Source organism: Oncorhynchus kisutch, unplaced genomic scaffold (genome assembly GCF_002021735.2).
Source record: "Oncorhynchus kisutch isolate 150728-3 unplaced genomic scaffold, Okis_V2 Okis07a-Okis12b_hom, whole genome shotgun sequence".
In the NCBI taxonomy this organism is placed as follows: Eukaryota; Metazoa; Chordata; class Actinopteri; order Salmoniformes; family Salmonidae; genus Oncorhynchus; species Oncorhynchus kisutch.
The window spans coordinates 8,839,203-8,849,027 of NW_022261984.1; the positions used below are offsets into that span (position 1 = coordinate 8,839,203).

Here is a 9,825-nt window from a genome sequence, read left to right on the forward strand (position 1 = left end):
ACCCAAATATGTCCTTTCAACCAGGAAACAGAGCTGTAGCTCTCTCTCTCTGTGTCTCTCATGGTGACACAGAGGGGAGTTTGAGGGGTGAAATTGTTATTGGTTGGTGTTGGTGTTGGTGTTGGTATTGGTGTTGGTATTGGTATTGGTGTTGGTATGGTGTTGGTATTGGTATTGGTGTTGGTATTGGTGTTGGTATTGATGTTGGTATTGGTGTTGGTGTTGGTATGGTGTTGGTATTGGTATTGGTGTTGGTATTGGTATTGGTGTTATTATTGTGTTGGTGTTGGTGTTGGTATTGGTATTGGTGTTGGTATTGGTGTTGGTATTGGTGTTGGTGTTGGTATTGGTGTGGTGTTGGTATTTATATCTGGGTGTTGGTGTTGGTGTTGGTATTGGTGTTATTATTGTGTTGGTATTGGTGTTGGTGTTGGTATTGGTGTTGGTGGTTGGTATTGGTGTTGGTGTTGGTATTGGTGTTGGTATTGGTGTTCATTATTGTGTTGGTATTGGTGTTGGTGTTGGTATTGGTATTGGTGTTGGTATTGGTATTGGTGTTGGTATTGGTGTTGGTATTGGTATTGGTGTTGGTGTTGGTATTGGGGTTGGTATTGGATGCTTAGTATTTGTTGGTGTTGGTATTGGTGTTGGTATTGGTGTTGGTATTGTGTTTGGTATTGGTGTTATTATTGTGTGGTATTGGTGTTGGTATTGGTGTTGGTGTTGGTGTTGGTATTGGTATGTGTTGTGTGGTATTGGTATTGGTGTGTTGGTGTTGGTATTGGGTGGGTTGGTATTGGTTATTGGTGTTGGTATTGTATTGGTATTGGTGTTGGTGTGGTATGGTATGGTAATTGGTGTTGGTATTGGTATTGGTGTTGGTGTTGGTGTTGGTTTGGTGTTGGTATTGGTATTGGTGTTGGTGTTGGTGTTGGTATTGGTGTTGGTATTGGTATTGGTGTTGGTATTGGTATTGGTGTTGGTATGGTATTGGTATTGGTGTTGGTGTTGGTTATTGGTATTGGTGTTGGTATTGGTGTTGGTATTGGTATTGGTGTTGGTATTGGTGTTGGTATTGGTGTTGGTGTTGGTATGGTATTGGTGTTGGTATTGGTATTGGTATTGGTATTGGTATTGGTATTGGTGTTGGTATTGGTGTTGGTGTTGGTCTGGTGTTAGTATTGGTGTTGGTGTTGGTGTTGGTGTTGGTATTGGACATAAAGGTACATTTGTGGAACTCGTTTCATTTAGAAGTCCACTCTGACAGCTCTTGGAAAAGTCATGTAACTTCGAAGCTTCTAGTCAGTAAATTACATTTCAGCTTCCATGTGAATGTTAATAAGAGGGGGAAGTACAATGACGATGGGATCATGACATGACCGGACCTATGACCTATGACCGTTGACCTATGACTGTTGACCTATGACCGTTGACCTATGACTGTTGACCGTTGACCTATGGCCGTTGACCGTTGACCCGTTGACCTATGACCGTTCCCTGGATTTCTGGTTATGAAAGAGAAAATGTCTTTGTTTCCACGAGAGACAGGTGGTTGCTATGGCGACGTATCACTCTACGAAAATAACGATAAGGTTCTCAGCAATAATAAGAGGTAATCTTACCCCCTTACCCTGCTAACCTTAACACGCTTAACTGATCTCAGATCAGTCTACAGAGGTTAGTCTGACCTACTCATTTAACTGACCTCAGATCAGTCTACAGAGATTAGTCTGACCTACTCATTTAACTGACCTCAGATCAGTCTACAGAGATTATTCTGACTGACCTCAGACTGACCTCAGATCAGTCTACAGAGATTAGTCTGACCTACTCATTTAACTGACCTCAGATCAGGCTACAGAGATTAGTCTGACCTACTCATTTAACTGACCTCAGATCAGTCTACAGAGATTAGTCTGACCTACTCATTTAACTGACCTCAGATCAGTTTACAGTATTAGTCTGACCTACTCATTTAACTGACCTCAGATCAGTCTACAGAGATTATTCTGACCTACTCATTTAACTGACCTCAGATCAGGCTACAGAGATTAGTCTGACCTACTCATTTAACTGACCTCAGATCAGTCTACAGAGATTAGCCTGACCTACTCATTTAACTGACCTTAATACATTACCATTTAACTGACCTCAGATCAGTCTACAGAGATTATTCTGACCTACTCATTTAACTGACCTCAGAACAGTCTACAGTGATTAGTCTCACCTACTCATTTTAAATGTTGTCCCTCTATGCAATTCACATATCTAGAGATCCCTTTAAATTAAAGTCTAGATGCATCCATTTTCCTGTAGGCATAATCCTCTCGCATATGACATCTAGAGATCCCTTTAAATAAGTCTAGATGCATCAATTTCCTGTAGGCATAATCCTCTCGCATATGACATGTAGAGATCCCTTTTAAAATGGATTTAGAGGACACCCCCTTTAAATAAATACCATCTGTCTGCTGTTGGCATAATTCCTTATACCAGTCCTTAACACGAATTTACCTTTGACATTGGAACCTTTGGACCTTTTGGGCTTTGGATCGTGTTTATTATATTTTAGGAGATGCTTATTGAATCCCCGTTGAATGCAGTCAGTATTTTTTCTATTCAATTATATACACTATGCATGTCTGTCTGTTTTGTCTGTCTGTCTTCTCTGCCCCTCTTCTTCCTCTCTTCTGCCCCTCCTTCTTTCATGTCTCTCTCTCTCTCTCTGGTCTCTCTGTGTCTCTGTCTCTCTGTCTGTGTCTCTCTGTGTCTCTGTGTCTCTGTCTCTCTGTCTATGTCTCTCTCTTTGTCTGTCTCTCTGCCCCTCTCTCTCTGTGTCTCTGTCTCTCTGTCTGTGTCTCTCTCTTTGTCTGTCTCTCTGTCTCTCTCTCTGTTGTCTCTCTGTCTCTCTCTCTCTCTGTCTGTCTCTCTGGTCTCTCTGTCTGTCTGTCTGTCTGTCTGTCTCTCTGTCTCTCTCTCTGTCTGTCTCTCTGTCTCTGTCTCTCTGTCTCTCTGTCTGTGTCTGTGTCTCTCTGTCTCTCTGCCCCTCTCTCTCTGTGTCTCTGTGTCTCTGTCTGTCTTTCGTCTCTCTTTCTCTCTCAAAAGCAATGGTAAATAGTTGAATATTACCAGATGTATTCAACCCAGTATAATCTGTCATTTCTAAACCCATATTAACAGATGATTTCCTTCCAACCCCATCACTTCCCATTGTAGATGCCACACAGCTATGAGTCGAGACATCTTTGAGTCTATATTATATTTTAACAGTAGTTCTCCCTCTCTGAGAGACCTGTGGTTAATACTGTGTATTATTACCAGTATGATGACAGTCACCAATAGATTTACCATGTTTATTAAATACCATATTTATATTCTCTCTCTCTCTCTCTCTCTCTCTCTCTCTCTCTCTCTCTCTCTCTCTCTCTCTCTCTCTCTCTCTCTTCTCGCCATCCACTTAACTGTAGATGCTAGGGCAGCCTAAAATGTGTTTGATTGATCTGTATTATATTCATAACTAATATATCTCTCTCCCCTCCCTCCCTCCCTCCCCTCCCTCCCTCCCTCCCTCCCTCCCTCCCTCGTCCCTCCCTCCCTCCCTCCCCTCCCTCGCCTCCCTCCCTCCCTCCCTCCCTCCCTCCCTCCCCCTCCTCCCTCCCCAACCCTCCCCTCCCTCTCTCCTCCCTCCCTCTCTACTCTCCTCCCTCCTCACACATCGCCTCCCTCTCTCCCTCCCCTCCCTCTCCCCTCCCCTCTCCTCCCCTCCCTCTCTCTCTCCTCCCGCCCTCTCACACTCCCCGCGCTCTCCTCCTCCCTCTCTACCTCCACCTCCCTCTCACACTCCCTCCCTCTCTCCTTCCCCCTCCCTCTCCCCTCCCTCTCTCTCCTCCCTCCCTCTCTCTCTCTCCTCCCTCCCTCCCTCTCACCACTCCCTCCCTCTCACCCTCCCTCCCCTCCCTCCCTCCCTCCCTCCAGATGCCAGACAGCTCCCAGACGTAGCCCTGACAGGGAAGTGCACGAGGGAGTGTGATGAGTTTGGACACTCCGACACTTGTGGATGCCCGCCGCTGTCCGCCCGTCGCCTCGGCAACACCAGCGCCAGCGCCACGTCAGCGAGCCGCCCCGCCTGTCCACCTTCGCCTCCCCTGGCAACGACAACAACAATAACCATGATGACGATGATGAGGAAGATAGTGACAGCGAGAGCGCCGGCAGCGCCGGGAGTTCCGAACCGGGCGTAGTCAGCGTGGGAGTCGGCGGAGGAGGTCAGAGGTTACCGTTAGCCAATGGGGATCCTCTCGGCAGCCTGGTGGGCAGAGACAGGATGAACCGGAACGACCACAACCGGAACCTACTCAACCGGAAGATGACGTCAGCGTCGTACGACACGTTCAGCTCCGCCGGGTTCGGGAGACGCCATCTCGAGGAGGATAGGGGGGGTCAGGGCAGGGTCAACCCTCCGGAGGTTATACCATTAACGAGGACCGGGGACTACAAGACCACGTCGTGCCTCACGCTCTCCCGTAGAGAGGTCTACCTGTAAGAGCAGGACGGATGGATCAGTCCACTGCTGCTGCACCCCTTTGCTGATGGAATGGAACATTCCATCCCTGTTTGTTCTGGTGAAATGGAACAGTCCACTTCTAGACATTGGAATGAAATGGTCCATTTCTGTTGTAGTTCTTTTGTTGAGAACTTTGACCAGCTGTGAATAATAACAATAATATCAATAATAACAACACCTTAAGAAGAGAGGACCGCTCAGTGGGTTTGGGTTTGTTTTGGAGACAAGACACCACACAACTACAAAACCACCAAAAAGGACACTGGGACCTTAAACTCCAAGATTAAATGACTATAAGGTGTAAATAAAAAAGATGAATGGTGTGAATTAACTGAACCCCCCCCCCCCCCCAACCCACCCCCCAAAGAAAACTACGATTTAATCGAATCTGAACTTTTGGATGCTAAAAACATCATATTTATGTGGATGGTGAGGAGGGAGATGGATCCATGGATCTCCTTTGGGAGAGAGAGCAGTTCTGCTCTACTGACTGACTTCATCTAATCTGGGTAGAAGTTTCTCTCAATAAACAGATCTAGGATCAGTTTACTCTTCCCTGAATCCTAACCTGAAGTATTACAGGAAGCAACACAATACTGAACTGAGATCAGTGTCAAGTGTTAACTTCTTTCTTCTCTCTTTTTTTAAATACTCTTTAAAGTTAATCAGATGCATGTCTAACCTCCCACCAACAGGGGAGCTGTGGGGAGATGGGAGAGAGATGGAGGAACTGGGCCTGACGCCGTACACGCCTCAGGACCAATGGGAACACTCGCTGAGGTGTATGTGACCAATACAATTTGATTTGAAGACTTATGATCGGACAGATCTGATTCTGACTAATGTGGCGAACCCGGTGATGGGACGCCAGGGAGGTTTAACCAATCAAACGATAGGACCAATGAGCTGTCGTTGTAAAAAGGAATTTGAATGGATTTCATGCTCATCAATCAAATGTGATTTAAACCTAATCCACCAATCATCATATGGCATTATTGACAAGTAGCATCGAGATATTAACCAACCGTACAACGAGGATTATCAGAATCTAACCAATCACGGACAATATATTTTCAGTAACAACCAATCGGATTCTTTGGCAAAGACGAGGACTTAGAAAAAGATAACTGATTGAAAAAAAAACATCAGGTATTTTTGAAAACACAAGGACTTGAAGGCAAATACAATGTGACGTTTTTCCAGATATGAGCCAGAATCCCTGGGAATACAAGGTCCATACGAGTACCAGTGCCAACGTATTCCAGCGTTTTCTAATGAACAAATGACACTTTTTCTGTCTTTCTGCTCTACTCTTGCTGAGACTAGGGAAGCTAAGTTCTGGGAATTCCCAGAGTTCCCAAAATTCCAAGGTTTTTCAGAAATCCTTATGGCTTATGGATTTCCGACCTATTCCGAGGAATCTTTTATAATCCGGATTCCTAAAATAAACCTGGGGATTTTGGGAAAGTTAGTGGTTAGTTAGTTACCTAGTCGAGACTGTACAGATATGTGGTTTATGTGGTTTAGACTGGCAGTGTTCCAACACTGTCATCCATTCATTAAGGCCATTACTCTACCGTGCTGAACACCAGTTACTTCATTCATTATGTATATCAGAATCTTCCCTCTCTCCCACACACAATATAGTGAAACACACACACACACACACGCACTCTCACACACACACACACACACACACACAGTGTAGTGAAACACACACTCACACTCACACACACACACACACACACACACAATGTAGTGAAACACTCACACACACACACACAATGTAGTGAAACACACACACACACACACACACACACACACACACACACACACACACACACACACACACACACACACACACACACCACACACACACACATAATGTATCTACATGCATTTAACCATACTTTAACATTTAACATGTTGCCTCTGAAGACTAGCTTTTTGCCTGCTCCCCCCCCCCCCCCCCTTCATGTCAACACGGCTCTACATTAAAGGGATGTTTTGGTCTATATTAGCGGCTCTACATTAAAGGGATGTTTTGGTCTATATAGCGGCTCTACATTAAAGGGATGTTTTGGTCTATATAGCGGCTCTACATTAAAGGGATGTTTTGGTCTATATAGCGGCTCTACATTAAAGGGATGTTTTGGTCTATATAGCGGCTCTACATTAAAGGGATGTTTTGGTCTATATTAGCGGCTCTACATTAAAGGGATGTTTTGGTCTATATAGCGGCTCTACATTAAAGGGATGTTTGGTCTATATAGCGGCTCTACATTAAAGGGATGTTTTGGTCTATATTAGCGGCTCTACATTAAAGGGATGTTTTGGTCTATATTAGCGGCTCTACATTAAAGGGATGTTTTGGTCTATATTAGCGGCTCTACATTAAAGGGATGTTTTGGTCTATATAGCGGCTCTACATTAAAGGGATGTTTTGGTCTATATAGCGGCTCTACATTAAAGGGATGTTTTGGTCTATATAGCGGCTCTACATTAAAGGGATGTTTTGGTCTATATAGCGGCTCTACATTAAAGGGATGTTTTGGTCTATATTAGCGGCTCTACATTAAAGGGATGTTTTGGTCTATATTAGCGGCTCTACATTAACGGGATGTTTTGGTCTATATTAGCGGCTCTACATTAAAGGGATGTTTTGGTCTATATTAGCGGCTCTACATTAAAGGGATGTTTTGGTCTATATTAGCGGCTCTACATTAAAGGGATGTTTTGGTCTATATTAGCGGCTCTACATTAACGGGATGTTTTGGTCTATATTAGCGGCTCTACATTAAAGGGATGTTTTGGTCTATATTAGCGGCTCTACATTAAAGGGATGTTTTGGTCTATATTAGCGGCTCTACATTAAAGGGATGTTTTGGTCTATATTAGCGGCTCTACATTAAAGGGATGTTTAAACTATTCCTCTAACAGTACATAAAACAAACCAACATTGTGTTCACCTCCATTTTATAAATATTTTCCTGTTATTCTTTAAACAATTGTTCAAGTTCTGTCTGGTTGTTGATCATTGCTAGACAGCCATTGTTAAACGTTGCCATAGTTACTTAAGTTGGTCTATATTAGCGGCTCTACATTAAAGGGATGTTTAAACTATTCCTCTAACAGTACATAAAACAAACCAACATTTTCGGGACAAATAAAGAACCTGAACTCTTCTTCTGCATGGAATTAAAACAGCTAAATGCTCATTTGTTTTTTTGGGGGGGGTGGGGGGGGGGAGTGGGAAACCAGACGCCTTCTTTTTGGAGATATTATGCATCTCTGAAAACATGATGTATGTTTGTATGTGTGTGTTTGTATGTGAGGGAGAAGGATAGAAGGAGAGAGGGAGAGAGAGCATCAGTGTGTGAAGTCATCACGAGGAGAGGAAGAGAGAGAAAACCGCGTCCCTCAGTGAGGTTATTCGCTGTAGCAATTTGAGAGAAAAGGAGAAACTCCTCACATTGAAGGGATAAGTGGAAGGACTGTAGGGTCCAGAGGCTACACCTTAACCATCTGAAATAGCATCCTCTCCTTGTCTCCTTTCTGAAAGGAAGCCAGAATCGTCTACACCTTAACCATCTGAAATAGCATCCTCTCCTTGTCTCCTTTCTGAAAGGAAGCCAGAATCGTCTACACCTTAACCATCTGAAATAGCATCCTCTCCTTGTCTCCTTTCTGAAAGGAAGCCAGAATCGTCTACACCTTAACCATCTAAAATAGCATCCTCTCCTTGTCTCCTTTCTGAAAGGAAGCCAGAATCGTCTACACCTTAACCATCTGAAATAGCATCCTCTCCTTGTCTCCTTTCTGACAGGAAGCCAGAATCGTCTACACCTTAACCATCTAAAATAGCATCCTCTCCTTGTCTCCTTTCTGAAAGGAAGCCAGAATCGTCTACACCTTAACCATCTAAAATAGCATCCTTTCCTTGTCTCCTTTCTGAAAGGAAGCCAGAATCGTCTACACCTTAACCATCTAAAATAGCATCCTCTCCTTGTCTCCTTTCTGAAAGGAAGCCAGAATCATCTACACCTTAAAAGTCTAAAGAAAGATCACTCACCATATAATCAGTGAGTTTAACATCAGTTACACACTAACCAACTCTCAGGTAAGACTTGACACAATGTGTACAGTGCGTCATTTGTAAAGCAAGCGGCTGGGTTTCTACATGAAAACGCAACCATTAATTCTCCCTTAGAATTAGAATTGAGTTCTAATTCAATCCCTTAGAATTCGATTTAGAATTGAGTTCTAATTCAATCCCTTAGAATTCGATTTAGAATTGAGTTCTAATTCAATCCCTTAGAATTCGATTTAGAATTGAGTTCTAATTCAATCCCCCAGAATGTGAGTTAGAATTGAGTTGTAGTTCTATGGTTCCCCTCTCTCTCTCTCTCCACTCTCCTCTATGGTGTCACTGACTTCTCAAACCTTCCTCCCTCTAACCTCTTGTCTCCCAACCGGCTGTCTCTGAAGCTCTGTGATTGGTGGACTGGACTCAGCGGTGCGCTGATGTGACAATGGACGGAAGTTCTGTTTGGGTTCTAGATCCAGAACGTTGGGTTCCAATCCGGAATGCTCGAAGGGGATTTCCGAGCTCACCTTGAGCCACTGACATATAGTACATACTATGTAGTAACCATGACCACACTGTCCCTGGATATACGGAAATCATGGAGCTGGATTCCAACCCACAGGGTCTGGATTCAGGAGCTGAGTTAGCCCTAACGGACCAGGAGAACTTTGCTACAAGAGACTCTGAAAACAATGATTTGTGTTTATTACGAGACAGATCTTTTCTTCCCGGGAAGTCAAACTGCTGTTTTAATGCAGAGTCTCGTACAGACATCCTACCCTACTACCACACTACTCTACCTTCCTTCCCCGGCCGAACACGGACCTATAGGAACATGAATCTGTGTCTGCGTACGATATGGCACCCTAGTCCCTATAGTCGTCAAAAGTCGGCTAAAGTCGTGAAGTGTGCAGGGATTAGGTTGGCATTTGGGAGGCTGGCACGGTGTGGGAGTCTGTCTGTTTTATATACTGCACGTTTAAAGACTATTTACATCACTTCTTCTTAGCCCTGTTATGTGGGCCTGGAGAGATAGAGGACAGGGTGATAACAGGCCTGGAGAGATAGAGGACAGGGTGATAACAGGCCTGGAGAGAGAGAGAGGACAGGGTGATAACAGGCCTGGAGAGATAGAGGACAGGGTGATAACAGGCCTGGAGAGATAGAGGACAGG

The 9,825-nt window shown here is 44.2% G+C and overlaps 1 non-coding gene across 1 annotated transcript in view; it reads left to right on the forward strand.

Annotated features, from left to right (window-relative positions):
* LOC109884745 (uncharacterized) overlaps positions 1-4,900 on the forward strand; it is a 6,483-nt gene extending 1,583 nt beyond the window's left edge. Inside the window, exon 2 of the transcript XR_004206891.1 lies at positions 3,976-4,900. This is a non-coding gene — a transcript (uncharacterized LOC109884745). The remainder of the gene's footprint in view (positions 1-3,975) is intronic.
* Positions 4,901-9,825: the final 4,925 nt, after the last annotated feature.